The sequence below is a fragment of the Triturus cristatus genome, chromosome 2_2 (assembly GCF_964204655.1).
Source record: "Triturus cristatus chromosome 2_2, aTriCri1.1, whole genome shotgun sequence".
In the NCBI taxonomy this organism is placed as follows: Eukaryota; Metazoa; Chordata; class Amphibia; order Caudata; family Salamandridae; genus Triturus; species Triturus cristatus.
The window spans coordinates 856864541-856884733 of record NC_140582.1 but is presented as its reverse complement, the minus strand read 5'-3'; the positions used below and the strand labels follow the sequence as shown (position 1 = coordinate 856884733).

The following is a 20193-nucleotide window of genomic DNA, read 5'->3' as shown; positions in this document are numbered from 1 at the left end:
CCCTGGCAGACCGACAGAGAATTCAGGGCAGCTCAACAAGAAGATCCTATCCTGCAGGAAGCATGGGCCAAGGCGTTAGATCACGAGGATCCCCTTACCGTAGGTCCTTACTTCTATAAGAAACATGGGTTGTTATACCGTAAGGGAGGGGCACAACAAAAAGCCCAACTTCTGATCCCCGGCCCTTTTCGAGACAAGGTCCTATTTCGCGCACATAGTCACCTCCTGGGCGGACATTTTGGCGATGAAAAGACCAGCCAAACCATCCTGGAGAGATTCTACTGGCCCGGGGTGCACCAACATATTAAAACGTATTGCAGGGAGTGCCCTGTGTGTCAAAAACACAGCAGATACCAACCCCCTCGGGTACCCCTACTCCCTGTTATTGACATCCCGTTCAGCAGAGTAGGGATGGACATTATAGGACCCTTGTTACCCTCTAGAAGCGGCTGTCGCTATGCCCTAGTCCTCATGGACTACGCCACGCGCTTCCCAGAAGCCCTGCCTCTGCGCCAGCCTACTACCCAGAACATTGCCAAAGCCCTCATCTCTGTGTTTTCTAGGGTGGGATTTCCCCGGGAGATCCTAACTGATCAGGGCACCCCTTTTGTCTCGGCCCTGATGAGACAGGTCTGCTCCCAACTAGGGATCAAACAGATCCGGACCTCGGCATACCATCCACAAACCGATGGGTTGGTGGAAAGGTATAATGCCACGCTGAAACAAACACTTAAGAAGTTGTTGGGATTAGAAGCCAAAAGGTGGGAAGATATGCTGCCCCTGGCATTGTTCGCTATTCGTTGCAAAACCCAGAGCAGCACCGGCTATTCGCCCTACGAGCTACTGTATGGCCGACCCCCACGTACCCTGTTAGACATGGCCCAGGAAGCCTGGGAAGCCGAACCCGACCGTACTCGTCCCATACCAGAATACATGGCCAACCTGAAAACACACTTAGCAATGATAAGGGACATTGTACACCAAAACCTGGAGAACGCCCATAATAAACAGAAGGTACAATATGACAAGCGTTCAAAAACCCGGGTCTTCTCCGTGGGGGATTTGGTTCTATTAATGATGCCGTCCCCCGACCAGAAGCTCCTAGGTCAGTGGCAGGGCCCTTATGCCGTTCTTCGACAGGTAACCCCTGTCACCTATGAGTTAGACCTGGACCCCACACGGGGCACCAAGCAGATCTTTCATGTAAATCTGTTAAAGAAGTGGGAAGGCCCGCGGCCCATCCTATCCAGCTCTGTAAATCAGTTACCCCTTTCCTTTGCCGCTTGCATAGATTCGGGACTAAAACCCCAGCAATGTCTCGAACTCAAAAACCGCCTATACCCCTTACGCCAGGTGTTTTCTTCGTTACCCGGTCATACGACCGTCACCGAACACACAATACGAACAGTACCCGGGAAGGTGGTCCGCCAAAGGCCGTATCGAGTCCCTGAAGCCCGTCGGGCAGTTATAAGAAGGGAAACCGAACAAATGTTGAAGATGGGCATAATAGAACCCTCGGTGAGCGATTGGAACTCTCCAATCGTCCTTGTACCCAAACCCGACGGGTCCGTCAGGTTTTGCATTGACTTCCGGGAAGTCAACAAAATATCCTCTTTTGACAGCTATCCGTTGCCTCGCGTCGACGAGATGGTCGAACGCATAGGGAAGGCACAGTTTATCTCCACGTTAGACCTCTGTAAGGGATACTGGCAGATACCCCTCAGGAAAGAGGACAGGAAGAAAACAGCGTTTTCCAACCCTGAGGGATTGTACCAATTCCTTGTTCTCCCGTTTGGCCTTCACGGCGCCCCTGCAACATTCCAACGAGCAATGAACCACGTATTAAGACCCCACACCCTGTATGCAGGCGCATATCTAGACGACATAGTCATCTACAGTGATAACTGGAGTCAGCACTTGGACCACCTTCACAAGTTTCTCACCTCCCTCGGGTCGTACGGCTTCACGATCAACCCCGCCAAGACCACCCTAGCAGCCCAAACGGTTAAATATCTGGGATACCTCCTAGGGGGAAGGCCTCATACGACCCCAACAAACCAAAACCGAAGCCATCCATTCCCTCCCCTTCCCTCAGACGAAAAAGGACCTACGTGCATTCCTGGGCCTCCTAGGATATTATCGGAGGTTCGTACCCAACTTTTCTCAAAGAGCAACACCGCTCACAGACCTGTTGAAAAAGTCCACAGACACTGAGACATTACTCCGAAACCCAACGCCCTTGTTACGGCAGGCTTTTTCCGATCTAAAACATGCCCTAACCTCCGATCCCGTGCTAGTGAGCCCTGATTTTTCACGACCCTTCCTTCTTCTGACAGACGCCTCGGAACAGGGGCTGGGGCAGTGTTATCACAAAAGGACCCCTTTGGGAACGAGAAACCCATTCTCTACTTCAGCCGGAAGTTATTTCCCCGAGAAAGGAATTATGCAGTTGTAGAAAAGGAAGCCTTGGCAATCAAATGGGCAGTGGAAAGTCTCCGCTATTACTTGGAAGGCCGGGACTTCACCATTTACACCGACCACGCCCCCCTGGAATGGATGGCTCGGAACAAAGGATACAACGACCGGGTCCTCCGATGATTCCTGGCACTACAGCCTTACCGTTTCACCATGATCCATCGGAAAGGGGTGGACCAGGGTAACGCAGACTACCTGTCCCGATATCCCATGTCCTCACCCAGTACACGAAAGACAGCTAGGGGAAGGGGATGTGATCAAACCCTTCGCCCGGTCCCAAGCCCCTTACTCACACCGCCCGGATTATCACCTCTCCGGTGTTCTCCCTTCCAGGACACGCAAAACAGAACAATCACCAAAGCGTCCGTGACAACGGAGACCCCACCCCTCTCTCTCTTGCAGGGTCCAATCAAGAGAGACGACGGACCCAGAAAAGACGGAAGTGGAGAGCCAGAGAGGGTCGAAGGATCGTGGCAGGAACTCTCGACTGGAGGTACGACGGAAGGAGAAGACGGAAGCGGAGAACCTGAGGAGTGGTCCGAAGACTGGTGGAGTCCCCCGGAGGTGGCTGAAGAGCGGCCATAACTCGGAGGAGAGTTACGGCGGAGCGCGTGAGTACCATCTACCACCTCCCCAGCACGCTAGGTGCTCTGTATGAAGAGTACGACCCCTGTATATATCCCCTCTCTTTTGTAGCCACGACCTTACAATTAGACAGCCACCCTGTAGATAATATACAGCACCTTGCACTGTGTGACGCCCGTTTCCCTCACGATCCCTTTCGAGCACCCCTTTTCTTTACCGAGCCCTGCCCTCTCCCTCCTCTTCCCTTTTCCCTCACGGTCTATTTCCGCTTCACCACCCCTGGTCGCGGGTACGGTATCGGGCTCAGAGTCCCAGCAGGACTAACGGCTCCTCTTTATTTCTCTCTCTGCCCTCCGAGGAGTACCCGCCCGGCAGTCTTCCATCGGCTACAACCAAGACAGGAGAAGTCCCGGAAGCATAGACCCAGACGACAGCAACTGAAGACCATTGCACCGTTCCCTCTGTCTCTCTTCCTGTATAACCTGACCTTGGGTGCATTAAAGAAACAACCACTATTGCCCACTATATCCGGCCTCCTCGTCTGCTTTTCCAGCCCGCCACCTGCCCACGATCACAAGCATATTTTAGGAAAGAAGTGGCCTGACAGCAATTTGCAGCTGCCAAGACCTCCTAAAAAGTAAAAGATATTTTATATAGATAGATGATTATTAAACGGGAAGCGAAAGGTGGGTGAGCAACAGAAGAGCAGGAAATCTCTAGCAAGGCAGCACTACCGACATGCAGCAGCGGGGGGTGCCCATGAAGGGGATTCATAATTAAATCAAATGGAAAAAAAAATGGAGCCGGTTGGGATAGGGAAAGCAACGGATGAACCAGGGGATAAAAAGCCACAAGGAGAGCGCAAGTGGCAGGGATGTGAAGGCAGAAGAAGCACATAATGAGAGAGAGGAGAAAGCAAGAAAACACATGCACTCCCCTGGAGTGCTTGAAGCAAAAGAAAAAAGTCGTTCTCATGTAAGCAATGGAAGGATGCAAGTAATTAAATAAAAAAATGGTAAAGAAGCTATGCTTCAGAAGGGGGTCAAACACAAGATGAGATAGGAAAGACATCAAATAAGAAGCAAGCACATGAAATTGCCAAGAAAGTCAACAAATGATAAACATTACTGACCCAAAGCCCACTGTAAGTATTGGAATTCTACACAGCAACTAAGTGAAGCTGTCTATAGGCGAGACCTAAAACTGCTAAGAGAATAGTGTGTTCTACTTTTGTCAAGAGTCAATACATTCTTTCCAGTCATAGCAACAAATATCTCTCCAGTCATGCTGTTGTCAAAAAGCATCTACAAAGCCAACAGGTCTGGCTTTAATGTGCCAAAACAGGTAAAAACGAGTATACACGGTTGCTTTTTAGGTCTCGCAGACCTAGCGTTGTAGCGCACATGCGATGCTCGGTCTGCGAGCCATATTGTAGTAGGGTAGGTTTTAGAAGTGGAGTTGAATCCCCGCACATCCTTTTTATTGGCTGCCGTCATAGTTTATGGTAAACGCTGGCTTCTGATGCTTCTTTGTTACCGCCCTGTCTCCTTTTAGGACCTCCCACTGGATTGTTTACTTGCCGCGTTACACGGTATCCTTCATTAGTCAGTAGGCACTATATTTTTTCAGTCGCCTTTGGCAAGGGCGGCCGCGTGTTTATTTTTGCATTGCAGTAAAGTGAAAGCGCGATGCAAATATAAACAAGCGGCTGCCTTTGCACAATGGCAAGAGCTCGTTTTTTAAAGAAATTGGTTTTCGAATTGGGTAAAAGAAAACTTGTTCACGGCGCTTACAAGCGATAGAAGGATGGTTTTGGCCGTTACTTATATAGAGATGATTAATATTCTTCAAGTCCTCACACGCCTTTCAGTTGTATTCGTAAACCCACTTTTCCTTTTTTTCTCGTTAACATTTCATATCTTAGGTCAGTCATTAATTTGCCTCTACTGGTCACATAACTATTTTGCTATTTATGTAAACAACTACAATACTTTCTACAAAAGGTACTAAGAGGTTTTACGTAGAGCCTGCGAAAGGTGCAGGTCAGGTATTTACTGTTCGTACTCGGGGAGGAGGCTTTGGGCGCCAAGGTGCAGGACTACCCTGGCCTCTGTGCCAGCAATGTGGGGTGTAGGAGAGTAGGGTCTGCTTTCTATGTTCACCCCCACTTTTTGCTTTTGCTTTACTGGTTTTCGACTTAGATGTGGCTGTGGGCCTGCTAATCAGACCCACAGCCCTGCGGTTCTCTCTCTAAATTGATACTATGTACTTTAGGTGCATAACCCATTTGGATAGGATCACCGTATTGGCCCCTGTACAGTGTACCCTAGGTACCCAGGGCATAGGTGTACCCTAGGCCTACCAGGGGCTGCAGCATGTATTATGCCACCCCTGGCCTGGCCTGGCCTTCCATTATGACACAACTGGCTGATCACTCAGCTGGGGCAAGGTCGTGTAATCACCCCTTGCTTAGGTGTAGTATTCCTATACCTAACTTACATATAGACACATGTGTACCTATCAACCACTCCTATGGCAGGCCTTAACAATCCTGGAGGCAGAGTGCTTGGTAACATGTGAGATGGTGCTCTAGCATGAGCTGAGCCTGTCTGCAGCTTTCGGAACCATGTCCTTATAGCTGTTCTATGATATAGCCTACCATATACTCTTAAAGTGCCTTATAATCTTAAACGGTTATGGTAACTATGGTTTGGCTTTATCAAAACATGTTGTGTAAGGTGTCTAACACTTTGGAATAATACCCCCATCCCATTTCTGGGGATGAGGATATTATCCCTCCCTTCTAGAGGGAGAAGACATGTTGTAACCTACTTACCCGGTTAAAGTTAACCAGAGCCCCAGCATCACAAAATGGATGCTGCTGCCACAGCCACGAGTCTGACCTCCTGCTGCTGGGAGTGATCCCGGCAGGGGAGGCTTGGACAATAGGTTTCCTGCCTTGGGAGGTGCGAGCACCACCCCAGACAGGCCTTAGTGCATTGGGGCAGAGAGGGATGAATAGAATGAGACATGTCTGGGGCACACAAGGTGTCCCGTGCATAGTCCAGTTCAAACCGGTGCTGGGGCACTCCAGCCCCAGTCCTGGCGCGAAACTGGACAAAGGGAAGGGGGTGTAACCACCCCCCTCCCAGGTCCCACCCATAAGGCGTGACCTAGCAGGTAACCCAGCCCCCCAGATTAGTATAAGAGTGGTAGCTGGGCCCCAGGAGATTAGATTATCCTGAACCTGCAACTTGAACAGAAACTCTGGACCTTCGACATTCGACGAAAGAAGAAGACTAAAGAATCTCCCTTGTGGCCAAGGAGTGGCTACCCTGTGCAAACAGGCACCATCAAGAGACTACCCTTTGCTTTGCTAAAGTTCTACGAGGGACCGACTGCAGAGCCCGACCAGAGCCTTGACTTCCAGACTTCTCCGACCCTGATCCACATCCGAGCTGAGATCCGTGGAGGTGACGAGAGACGTGGGACCGGCTACCTGGGAAAAGTGGCTAGTATCTTCAAGCGCAGCTTCTGAGGCACCCTCGAAGTTGTGCACCGGGGATTGAGAAGCCCCAACCCCAAGCACCATCTGCACCGAAGATCAGCCCCCCACACTCCACGAGTCCTGCGTGGGGCCCTTCTGCATTTTCCTGCTTGCCGCGTATGTCCGGTTGCTTGCCCGCTGGCTAGTGGCCTTTGTGACGACGCATTCTGAAATCTTCACCGCTGGTTTGGCTCCTCCAGACTGGCTCCTGCTTCTTTGAAAAAGAGAAGCACCCCAGACCTTCCTGGTCTGCACCAGAAGCAAGTCCTCCGTTCTTCGTGGGTTCCGCTTGCCAAGGCTTGGTGAGTCCTAGTCCAACTTAGACGCCGCCGACAGCAAGAGCCTTCGTGGGACAGCTCGCCTCCTGGTCCTGGTCGTCCTCGACGTTCCCTGGTCCTCGTGGCTGCAGCGACAAGCTTCACCTTCACCTGCAATCTTCACGACATCGCCTGGTTCCTTCCTGGTTCCACGTGGTCACTGGCTAGTGACCTTGACTCTGTCCCTTCTGCTTGCAGGTCTCCTCTCTTCTTGATCCCAGCCTTGGGATCCACCGGACACTCTTCACTGACTGCCTGTCAGCAACTTTCCTTCAGGCATCCATAGAAGTCCACGACGAAACCCGACGCAAGTTCACACCTATGCACCCGCAGCCCGTGGGCTAGGTAACTTGGGTACTTCGGTGCTCACAAGGGTAGTGACTATCCTAAGGTCTAGTTTCCGAGTCTCGACTCTCTAGCTGCTTCAGAAGTGTCCTTAAACTGTTTATATCTAAACTGTACTATTTCTATCGACTATACGCATTACGCGTGAGTGTTTCCACTCTGCACCTGAATCCCGTGGGCCTCCCACTTCCTAACTGTTGCTAGTGTAGTGTAGCCCCAGCGATTCCCTAGGCCTAGGCCTATCCTATTTCCGTGACAGTGGTCCTTATACCACTTACTTAGTATATGGTTTGCGTGGCCCCTAGGGCCTAACTGTATTACTTACCTGTGTGACTTAATGTATGCTTAAATAAGACTGTGTTGTACTTACCTCTAATCTCATAAAGAGTGCTGAGGGTTTGACTAGAATAAATACACTTTATTTTATATATATATCTGTTGTGGTGTCCTTTCATTTGGTATTCAAGGGATCATAGATGGTATCACAGCTGGCTTCACATGCCATTCAGAGTTTAGCCTAAGACTGCTCTTGTCCATGCTACCACTAGGATAGCTGGTCTATAAGGTTGACTTTACAACCAATCACCATAAGGGTATTTGGACTGATATAAGGTGTACACTAGAACTAGTGACATCATACATCAGGCCAACTTCTCACATGGGGCACATGCGGAATGGCGCTGGGGGGGCATACACTCACGCACCCACCCACCGTGAGTCAAATATAGCCAGCCCTTGGCCACGGCGAACAATGTCCGGGCTTGGCTGCCGCTGTTTGTTTTGAGCGGAGGGGACGTGGGTGGGGCAGAAACACGTGACTCTGTGCATTAACACCGGCCCTGATGGCGCGCGTGTGTGTACCCTGCGCCATCATCCAGCGCACGCCCAGCCAAGGTGGCTGCCGATGCCAGCTGGAGAGGAGCATCCTTGCGCAGCAGGACTGCGCACAGGAAGGATGATTTGCGCACGGCAGCAAATTGCAAGGTGAGAGGACAGGACGCCCGCAAGAAGCAAGGTGTGAAGACAGGACGCCCGCAAGAAGCAAGGTGTGAGGACAGGACGCCCGCAAGAAGCAAAGTTTGAGGACAGGACGCCCGCAAGAAGCAAGGTTTGAGGACAGAACGCCCGCAAGAAGCAAGGTTTGAGGACAGGACGCACGCAAGAAGCAAGGTTTGAGGACAGGACGCACGCAAGAAGCAAGGTTTGAGGACAGGACGCCCACAAGAAGTAGGGTGTGAGGACAGGACGCCCGCAAGCAGCAAGGTGTGAGCACAGGAAGTCCCGCAAGAAGAAGGGTGTAAGGACAGGAAGCTCGCAAGAAGCAAGGTGTAAGGACTGGAAGCTCGCAAGAAGCAAGGTGTGAGGACAGGAAGCTCTGCAAGAAGCAAGGAGTGAGGACAGGAATCCCTGCAAGAAGCAAGGTGTAAGGACAGGACGTAAGGACAAGAAGCTCGCAAGAAGCAAGGTGTGAAGACAGGAAGCCCGGAGGTTAGCAGCTTCCCCAAAAAAGAAAGTATGACAAAAAGCATATAAAAACAAAACAATCATTGACAAAGCTGGCAGCCAACACACGACTCACAGGCTTTGCCAATGCTAGCTACTTGTGCAGCATTCACAAATGCTGTTTACCACATTAAAGCCTACTCCATTGTCTTTGCTAATGCTGGAAAAAAGTCAGCCAAAATAATTGCTCACTACATAGAATGCATATAGGAGATAAAGAACTGAAGATGACAAACAGTGTGATAATAAAATGTTCTTTTTAGATGTAAAATAGTCCTTCATGCATTTCAATAGGAGTAATTCCTGGAAGGCATAATAATCCACATAATACCAAATATGAAAGTAAGAGAGCATTACTACACAGAGTAGAGCCAAAGCCATCATATGTATATTTTAAAGAAGTGTTGACAAGCAGCTGTCCGGCAACACCTAAAACAGTAAAGGGGAAACAAAATAGCAAAACCTCATTCAACTGAAAAGAAAAAGAAAAAGAAATACGAAAAAAAAAAAGCAAAACAAAAGATGTCACACCTGAAACGTTTGCCTAAAAAAAAATTTAATAAAAAAAAAAAAAAAAAAAAAAAAAAATTTTATATATATATATATTCACTTAAAAAACCATAGGTTTCACACATGTTATAGTTAGCTGTACATTTCACTCGTAAAAAACTAATGAAATTCCACGTTATAGTTAGATCAGGTAACTATAACTTGCGCGCCCACAATAAACTGCTGATGACGTCACATATTACATCACTCATGACATGGTCAGTGACATCACTCATGACATCAATGATGACATCTGAAATTACACATTGTGGATTGCGGTCGCGCAAGTTATAGTTACCTGATCTAACTATAACGTGGAATTTCATTGGTTTTTTACGAGTGAAATGTACAGCTAACTATAACATGTGTGAAACCTATGGTTTTTTAAGTGAATTTGCAAGGTTTTGTAAATGATAATTCCTAACTATAACGTGTGTGAAACCTATGGTTTTTTCAGTGAATTTGTACGGTTTTTGAAATGCTAAGTTATGTATTTATTTTTTTTTCTGGTTTTTCACTGTGCGCACACCCTGCGCGCACGGTGCACTTCGCGCATCGTGCGCATGCTGTGGGCGCTCGGTGCGCGAAGTGCATGCCGTGCGCGCCTCGCCTACACATTAACATTTGTTTTTTTCTCCCTTGTGGGTCCTTTAATTTATTTAATAAATGTGATTGTTACTTCTTTATTTTTATTTTTTTATTTTTTTTGCCCTGCGCGTACGGTAAGCTTACCGTACGCGCACGCCGCGTTTTTTTTTAAAAATTATTAAATGTATTTTTCGTACTTTTGGGTCCTTCTTGGACCCCCTGACAAACACTAGGGGGTCTGCAACTCTCTTCGTTGCCCCCTTTTCAAGTTCCCCACCTGTGTTTCTCAGTGCGAGAGACAGAAAATGGCGGCCGAAACTTCCTGATTTCGACCGATTTGAATGTTTACAGTCATGTAACCGCCAATCAGAATTGAGCTCGCGCACGGCACCGTACGCGTACGGTAAGCTTACGGTAAGCGCACGGAGCGCGCTTACAGATATATATATTGATTTAAATGCTATTTTCTCAGGACCTACTGAACAGATTTACACCAGACCTACAAAAGGCACATCCTTGACCTGAGGACTACCTCTCTGCCAAATTTCAAGTAATTCTGTTCAGCCGTTCGGGCTGTAGCTCGGACTAAAGGTCCTATGGGAAAATGCATGGGGAAAACCTGTTTTGGGACCCCCCTTTTTTCTCAGCCCCCGCTTGACGAATCCCCCCGAGACTTTCAGGGTAGGAGCGGAGCGTAGCGCCCCAATAGTTTAGAAAATTTCGTGAGGATTCGTCGACCGGTGCCAAAGTTATTCCAAATAGAATGTTGCGGATTTCCTATGGAAACACGGTCCTAACTATAACTATCTACTGGCGACCGCCAGTAGAATATATATATATATATATATATATATATATATATAGATCTGAATCTCTTTTTCCACCGGCTTTGTTAGAACTGGGGTCACCAATTCCGACACGGTAGCTTGGTGCGAGGCAGGAAGGCACCAGAAGGCAATGTGTTAAGCAGTTGTGCAGCACACACTCGCACTGACTCAGTAATGCACATGCAATGAAGAGACACCACACCAGGCTGTTTTATAAAACAAGACTCTTTATCTAATTCAAGTCAGAGCAGTCGATAAGGCAGATAATCTCAGAGCAACAGTGAATTCCCTTCACTTCAAAACATGAGTAAATTCCTTCAAGTACATCAGAACAGCAGAACTTCCTGCAGGTAAAAAGGCAGGAGTAACAACCTTCTCACTGCAAGTATCACTGTAGGTAATGCAGTGCAGGTTAAACACATAGGCTTCAATGCATTCAGGTACATTCAATTTAACAAAGAGCTTCATGCAGGTTTGCAAACGACATGAGAACATTTCTTAAGGCACATTCAATAGTGTACCATCCCTAGTGTGGGCATTCAACACCAAGAACACTTGGTCTGCATGAACTCACTTTTGGCAATACTTCCTGGGTAGGGCAGGTCACACAGCGCCCTCCGCTAGGCAGCACAAAGATTAACTCTTAATGGGGATGCAATCGGTGATCAGGTCAGATCTCTACCGGCCTTCTACAATCAATCAGAGAGGGAGCAGTCAGAGGAAGCACACTTTAGGCATCTGCCCCCCACTCAGTCACACTCAGCGCGACGTTGAAAGGGGCGCCGTCCCCTGGTTTCCTCACTCACCACTTGGTCTTTGCGGGGGAAGTTGCAGCCACAAATATCGCCAGACGCCTCCTCCCCGGTCAGCCCGCTCCTCTCTGCACGTGGGGCTTCGGCCGGGGGAGGCGGATCGGCGCGCTGCTAAAGCTGGCAAAGTTACGGGCTCCCTTGAAGAGGGGGCGGAAAGACACTCCTCAATCCACGCGGAGCCTCGCAGATCCTCGCAGGTGCGGCCGGCAGCAGGCCCCAGGCCTCCGTAGGCCTTGAGACCCGGTAGCCAATCTCAGTGCGGCCTGAGGGGGGGCGTGGCCGATGACGCGGCCGGCGCCCTGGTTGCTGGGCAACGCCTCCTTTCCACGCAGCAGGACTAGAGCGGCCTGGAATCAATCACTGCGGCTTTGATTTACGCGGTGCCTGGGCTGTGGCGGTAATTCGGGCCTCAGCTTCTCCTGGCTTAGCGGCGCCCGGGCTGCAACGGTGATCGCACACAGCGCTTCTCAGTACAGGGCACAGAGGCCAGGGCGGTGATTTTTGGACACAGCACTTACACACTTCCAAGCGCAGGGGCTGCAGCGGTGATTCTGGGACACAGCAGGTGCGCGCTCCACAGCCCTCAGCAGGGTAGGCAGTTCCTTCAGGCCAGCAGCCGCGTGGGCAGCCAATTCGGGTAGTGCAGCGCTAGGGGAGCACAGCGCTTGTAGCAGGACACAGGCTATGGAATCCCAGCGCTTAGAAGCACGGCGCTTTACCTGGTGATCCCCCAGTAGCAGCAGCGCTCACAGGGTCCTCAGCGCTTCAGTCCCAGCGCAGGTGGTAGTGACATCTTGGTTGCGGTTTCTTTGGTTGCAGTATCTTGGGGGAAAGGGTAGGGGGTTGAGTTGGCAGGCACAAGAGGCAGGTTGGTTCCCTGCGGCACACTGGAGTTGGTCTCCTGGGTTTCCCCCTCACTGGGCAAGGTCAGCAAGCTGGCAGAGCCCCTCAGCTATCTTGGGAACAGCAAGGTCTAAGCTCAGTCAGACTCAGTAGTGTAGGTTCCCCCCTAGGCCCAACAACCCATACTCCAGCAGAGGTTCCCCCCGGTCCAGTGGTGCCCCAACTGACTAGTTAGGTTTCCCTCCTTTCCTTTTATACCCCTAGGTCAGGTGACCCTCCTGAAAGGCGGCAAAGTCTAACTCCTCCCTGGGCTGGAAGGTTCCAGGGGCTTCTACAATGTCTGTCTATGTGACAAAAAGGCGGTACGGCAAGGATACAGTAACAGTATATCCCAGCCTGATACAAACTACTGGTGCGTGTATGTACGTACAATGGCCACTCCGCAGTAGCAGGGGCCTGTGGCAGCCATATTATTAGGGGAGAGCACCTGCACCTCAGCACTGTTTGGCAGTGGTAAGGCGCCCAGAGGCCTAGGTCCAACAAAAAGATGGTGGCAAAAATGAGGCGAAAAGGGAAAAAAAAGGGGTAAGACCACCCTAGGGCTGACAGGTCTAACAGTCAATAAATCGCAGATTGATTCAGATTCTCGTTTTTTGTGCTGTGGAAAAACAATTCCCATAGCCAGCCATGGCTGGTCACCCTCAGATGTATGCCACCCAAGGCAAGTTTGGAGGGTACCCAAGGCAAGTTTGGAGGGTACCCAGAGGTGTGGAAAAATCAAGTCCCATATCAGAAAACCACAGGAACTGGTAAACAATTAATGCATTAAAACCAATAAAACTCCAACAAGTCATCAATTTAGGTGCCATATTCAACTGCCATTTTGTGAATGACTTCGAAATAAATTATGATTTGTGACTTTTGCCAGGTAAAACAAAAAAAATCCACAAGCATGGGAAAACACTAACGTACGTCCCCAGGGCATTTGTGGTAGGAGCCTAGAAGTGGGGGACACACGAGGCTGCCTGCAGTGGGTTGGTGCACAGCCTGCGTGGCTGTCTGCAGTGGGTTGGTGCACAGTCTAAATCAGGTTAGGTGCAGGTGCCGACCACAAGCTAACTCCAGTTGTGAAGGCTGTGCGCAGCGGGGGTTAAAAATAAAATTTACCATAAGAAAACAAAAGACATTCACTGACTGGATGTCAGCAACAGCCTGAAGCTTAACTCAGAAAAAGAAGTTCTAGTTCTCGGTACTTGCTTCAGGCCATTGGTCTACTTGATGGCCTTTGCCTCTTTAGGGAAAACCCTATCATGCCTGTAAAATTCATAATTTGTGGTACATCGTTGATGACTCCCTGTCATGAGCTCCCAAGCGAATTAAGTTCAAATACACGTTTCTAGCTATTAACATCATTCCACTTCTTTTTGTTCAATGCGGGAAAGATGTAGCCCGGCTGTCATATCCTCCCTTCTGGACTAGGCATATCTGAACGCCTCATTTCCACACTTCAAACAAGCATTTGCAATGCAATAGGTCTCGCATTTACGCAAGTTTAAGCTATTGGCATTGTAAATGACAATGCCTATTATTTTTGTTTTTTAAAACATAAATAAAAGGCATCGTCATTTACAATGCCAATAACTTAAACTCGCGTAAATGTGAGACCTATTGCATTGCAAATGGTTACGTTTAAAATTGAGCGCGGCGCCGCTTCAAGGACACTCCGCTCTGTTTCTTTTTTTACTTTTACTATAACACTGAGCGCGGTGTTCTTAAAGCAGTGCCACGCTCAATTTTAAAGCAAAAAAAAAAACACCAAACAAACAGAGCGCGGTGTCCCTGAAGCAGACACTGCGCTTATTATGAAAGTAAAAAAAAATAATTAAACAGACCGCGTTGTCCCAGAAGTGGACGCCGCGCTCAACATGAAAGTTAAATATAAATAAATAAAGTGAGCGTGGTGTCCCAAAAGCGGGTGCCACGCTTATTAAAGTAAAAAGCATACAATTTAGAGCGCATAGCCACCATTGTCCCCATCAGTGTCCATTATCAAATTAGTGCTCACCCACCAGATAAAGCCCACCATGTAACAAGCCAAGTAAACGGTCCAGTCCTTATGAGCGTTAACAAATGGGAGACAAGGCGGTACCAAGGTGGGACTAACAAGCCTTATAATCAGTCAAAAGCCAGCATTTTCGAAGGACAATGACAGAAAGGCAATGACGAATATGGGCAGAGAGTGGACAAGGCTTCCACAGCATACCCTACTACAGCATGCCTCACAGAGCAAGCAGCGCATGCCCGCTGCGGCTAGGGCTCAACCTAATGATTCAGAATGCAGTGACACACATCATCCTAGCGATTAATAAGAAGGACTTGATCATTCTCAACATCTAAAGATGTCAGACTGGCTGACAGTTTATAAGCATATTATCTTTAAGGCTAAGTGCCTCAGCCACAGAGAGCTCAATAATAAACAACCAACTTTCCTTTGCTACCAGTTTCATTTGTACATCCTGAATGGATCAAAATAACCAAAGCTGTTCTCTTGGTGGTACCCAAAGCTGGTTATGGTTGTATCGGGTAAATCTTTCTCCTACTATACTTCTAAGCTCTGGAATGTTCTTCCATTCTCTCTCCATACTTAGTGTAGCATCTTTGCTTTCCGCAATAATCTTAAAACACTTTTCTTTGCAGTCATTTAACCCGGTCGATCCTAGGTTATGACAGTGTGGTTAGCAGTGCACTATATGCATTTTCAAATCAAACAATCACTCCAATCATCAGAAAGAACTGACAAATGCCCCTCCCAATACCCCAACACTATAATGAGCCCATAGAAATATGGAAAAGAAACAGGCAGGAATGTGGCCTGTACCCTCCACATGTTCTGAATAGGTTCACAAGTCCTCAGTTTAGGTAACTCATGGGATAAGCCCAACAGGTTGACGTCTTGTATTTAGAAGCTACGTTGAGGGCACCCTAGGCTAGGATTATGTCAGGGCTGGTCTTCAGCACTCTGGGGAGGGTTTCTCCTCAACAAATCAGGCCTGTGTGCTCCACAGAAGCCCAAGCACCTGAGGTCTCCTGACCTCCACGTTCCTTTCCTACTACACGCCCTTACGAAATTCAATAACTAGGAAGATGCAGCATCAAAGTTACACCTCCACAAACTGTGACAGGAGTGTTCAATCAATCAATCAGGATTTACAATGCACTGTTATTCACCCACAAGGGTATCCAGGTGCGGAGAGCCAAGCTGCATGGGTGCAATCTATTGACCAGCCAGATCTGAGTCCCTTTCTGAATTCCTGAAGACAGGGTGAGGTCCGGACATGGAGGGGGTAGGCCGTTCCAGGACTGTGCAGCAAGGTAGGAGAAGAAGCGTCCTCCACTGTTGCTTCTGCAGATGCCGGGGTGTGACCAAGGGAGAGGGAGGCGGAACACAGGTGTCTAGAGGGTTGGTGGAAGCTCAGGCAGTGGTTGATGTATGCAAGTACTTGGGTGTGCAGTGCTTTATAGGCAAGTGTTGTTTTCTGCATAATAGTTATTTCTCTATTACCCAGCATTATTAATTCCAACCCAATCAGGAACAGATTTCACTGCAATAGATTTTAATAACCATTTTCTGAGCCCGGCCATGCAGTAGTACGGTTTGAAAGGTTCAGTGTAGTGGTGGGTCCAAGTCTCCAGGTTTCCTTGTTGATTTCATCTGTCTAGACAGTGCACCATAAATTATTAACTGGCCCACTAGCAATCGGGCATTCGCTTAGTTCTGCAAATGTTAGCAATTTAGGATTGTCAAAAACTCTCAAATTGTCGTTATATTTGCATCCCACCAGTACACTCTACCAGAGATGGAACTCAGTTTGCTAAACCTGGGGCAAAGTCTCAATGGGATTTCTGGTGAATATGACTCCACCAACTTAGGGGTCTATTATAATGGCGGGCGATCTGCCCACCATTATTCACTGCTCGCTTCCCATTTCCCCCCCGCCATATTAGGATGGTGGGGGGGACCCCGGCGGACGGAAAGACCGTCCGCCGGTTTTCCGCCGGTCTAACAGGAGACCGGGCGGAAAAGAGGAATGATATGACACGGCCATCCATATCAAGATGCAGTGGCGGTGAATTGCCTTTCCATGGTGGCGTTGCCGCAATGGAAAGGCATGCGGAGTCTGCATGTGAGGGCCCGTCGCGGGCCCCCCCGGGTGTCGGGGGTGTGAGGGTGCACATGGGGGGTACCTATGGTACCCCCCTGCATTTGCATGCACAAGGTGGCAGGCACCGCGCAGTGCCTGCCACTTTGTGCATGCAAATGCACAAATGCCTTTTTAAGATTGCGGCGGGTGCTGCTGAAAGCACCGCCCGCCGCAATATTAAAAATGCAGGATGCACCCGCCAGTGTGGCGGGCACATCCTAATTGGATTTGTGGGACCGCCGCACACATAGCCCTTTCCTGGGAGCTCCTGTGAATTTTATTTCTTCCCATTCACCTCATCACGAACAAACAATGCCAAAAAATATACATTTTCATAGTCGGAGGCACCCAACCCCTATTAGAATCAGTATCAGTTGTAACTAATGCGGGACTACTTTGTTAATGTGTTCGCCCTCTGCTAAATCGAATAGTGCCTTATTCAGATCACGGACAATCCTACTTGGTAGTGTTACTGGCACAGTCGCAAAAAAGTGTAGAAGGTAGGGCAAAATGACCATCTAAGAGAGGGCCAGTCTGCCCCTCGGGGACAGTCGCAATTTATTCCAGAACGATATAGATACCTTAGTTGCTGACAGCATTCTACCTCAATTGCCCTCAGTGGTATCCCAGTCCTCATGATAAATTTGAATCCAAATACCTAAAAGTTTTGAGGCTCCACTACAATAGTAAAACAAGAAGGCCTTCAGTTTAGGCTTCAGAGCCAATATGCATGACTTGATCTTGTTAAGTTGCAGACCAGGGGGATACCAAATTGCTCCAGTTGACCTAATTCGCTAACATGCTAGATTAACACACCATCCGTATATAACAAGCTGATGGGTATTATAACCATGGAGAGCTAAACCCCAAGCAGAATCCTCCCTCTTAATCGTGGCAGCTGTGCGCACAATGACTACAGCGAACAGTAGGGAAGACAAGGGGCAACCCTTTCTTGTTCCCCTATGCACCCAGCAAGCCTTGGGGTTGATCTACTAATCCGTCCAGTCAAGTTCGAACATAACAGCTTGATCTAAACTCTACCCCAAACTCAATCCCCTCCATAGCTACCTGCAGGAATTCCCAACACAAAGTGTCAGAAGTCTTTTCCAGATCAGTGGCCGCTACAGTCGCATTAGGAGTTCTCAAAAGAGGATTGATTACCAGTACTTCTGACAGGATCAAAACTACACTGGTCTGGATGAATGAGTTTGGGAACTAAGGGAGCGAGTCCTTTTGTAAGTAATTTAGATAATATCTTTTAGTCTAAATTTAACAAGGAGAATGGATGATATGATCCACTCCAAAGGGTTTCTCCCGGGTACGATTATTTTTATTTGTAGTGGGTGGTAGTGCATCCACTTCCGGTGATGCATGAAAACACTTCCAACAAGCATAGTGCTAATGTGCTCTCACCACATTGCTATATTAGACTTATGTTTGCACACAGCGGTATTAGAACTTCTCAAGCAGTATTTTTGTGTTTGTTTGTTGTAAACCACTTTAACAAATATAAATTATTATAGATTATTTCAATTTCTTAAGACTTTCACTTTAAAAATGTGGCTAATAATATAAATTGTACTGCCTTTATGAGAGGAATCAAAGAACTCCAATTCAACTGCTCAACTACCAGAAAAGGGAATGCTGTTCTTTTGCAAAAGGTTAACTCATAGGCTTCCTAAATGAAGTGTACTGTATAGTTATTTAAGTCTTTGGGATGCTTAAGTATTTCCAAATAAATAAACACCCACTACACAACATGATACATCCGTAGATTGCACGGACTTCCTTTAAGCTAATGTGATGTGCAAATGCCAAAATGGTGTAGAAATCTCTCATCTACCTCCTAGGCATAGCTTGCACTAGAAAAAACAAATTGTTCCCTCTATGGGTGATATGCCTTTAAAATGTATAAAGGAACTTGATGGATGTAATGCTTGGAATAATTTCAGCCATTGCTAATTACTCTGGCAATGTGTTGACACCTTGACCCTAGCTTTGCCCATGGACTACACTAGCATTTGCCCTCCAGTTCATGATCTGCTGAGATGGGTCCCTATTGTGCCCTTTATGGGTAGTTTTGGTCATCTTGGAAATAAAAAAATCTAACACGGATAGATAGTGGGAACTGGCTGAATGTGGCAGAAGTGTGGCCCAAACCTCCACTGTAACTTCAGAAAAGGCTAGTTTGCTATGTGTGCAGCCACAATCAGGAACAGAGATCTAAATGACTGGAAAGACAATTTTCAATGTTGTTGTCATTCATGCTTTACATGCATGCAGTAGTGCACTTGCACTTCCCCAAAATAATTGAAAACGGTTTATATTTGGTTTTAGATGCCGATCAAGAGGTGACCGTTTTAAAAAGACTAGACCACTTTGTAAAATGTTATAACAGCATCCAAGTGATATTATCAGTGGCGTAACAAACAATTATGCACCCCCCCCCCCTCGCCTGAGCATTCACTACCTCACATATATGTATTGGTCAAGGGGCTGAATTGGGGCTCCCTGAAGGATTGGGGGAGCCTGGGCTGCAGAGCCTGTATTACTCCCAAGAGGCGCTTCTGTCATGTGTGACTCCTTCAAGCCAGCAACACTTTGCATGTTGGGATTTTTAGAAAATACTTACAATGTTAAAAACACACTACAAGTCATAGAATACAGCGCTACGGTGCCAGAAAAGCAAGAACTGGCTGAAGGTTGCATCACACAACACAATGGGCCCACTTGGCAACTCCGGTAAAAAAGGTTTTTCAAAAATCAGGTTTATCATTTTGAGATTTTATTCTAGTTTACTTCATAGACACACACACACTTTAGAGAACCCCTACCTTTTCCATTCCACATAAAATACCAGGGAAACAAACTGCACTCGCATGGTTCACACAGGCCTTACGTGCCTAAAGACTCCACTACTAGCCTTCGCCATAGAACGGTGCCCATATGATGCACTGGCATTAGACTCCTAGCACGATATACCCTAACACTACAGTGCCATCTCTCGTTACTCCCTATCAACAACTATCTAATACATTGCACAGGTGTCTATCTAGGCAGCATAATGTCCCACTACTGTACTGCACCACGATGCCCCTAATGAGGGTGGCATGGATTAACAGTTGCGAAGGATACTCACTGCGGTGGCGTCCGGGTAGCTCTGAGCGCAGCGCCCCACTCTGCTGCCGCCTTCTGCCTCGGACTACGGCAGGCAGACGACAAAGCAAAGCGCAAGCACAGCCAATCCCAGCGCGTCACCACCACTGTTTTGATTCGGTTGACCACGTCATTCTTCAGCACGAGACCCGGATCTGCCAGCTGAGAGGAGGAGATAAAGCGTCTGGTCCGCAGCCACAACTCGCTTCTTCATGAACATAGAAAGTGGACTTCAGCAGTCTTCCTCGTCGAAACCGAAGAACAGTTCGGCCACCTGGAAAAGAGCCACCCCTTGAACATTGATTTTCAAAGAAGGGGGAAAAAACGCAAGTAAAATAAAAGACGCACTAATGGCAATTTAAAGGTATGTACCACACGGTAGCTTTTAAATAGAATGCCATAAAGGCAAAGTATTTATTTATTTTGTGGTGTCATATTGCGCGG

General features: G+C 48.0%; 1 protein-coding gene across 1 annotated transcript in view; it reads right to left on the bottom strand.

Moving 5' to 3' along the window:
• SMIM14 (small integral membrane protein 14) overlaps positions 1-19900 on the bottom strand; it is a 402244-nt gene extending 382344 nt beyond the window's left edge. Inside the window, exon 1 of the mRNA XM_085642242.1 lies at positions 19733-19900. The gene's annotated coding sequence lies outside the window, so the exon portion shown is untranslated. The remainder of the gene's footprint in view (positions 1-19732) is intronic.
• Positions 19901-20193: the final 293 nt, after the last annotated feature.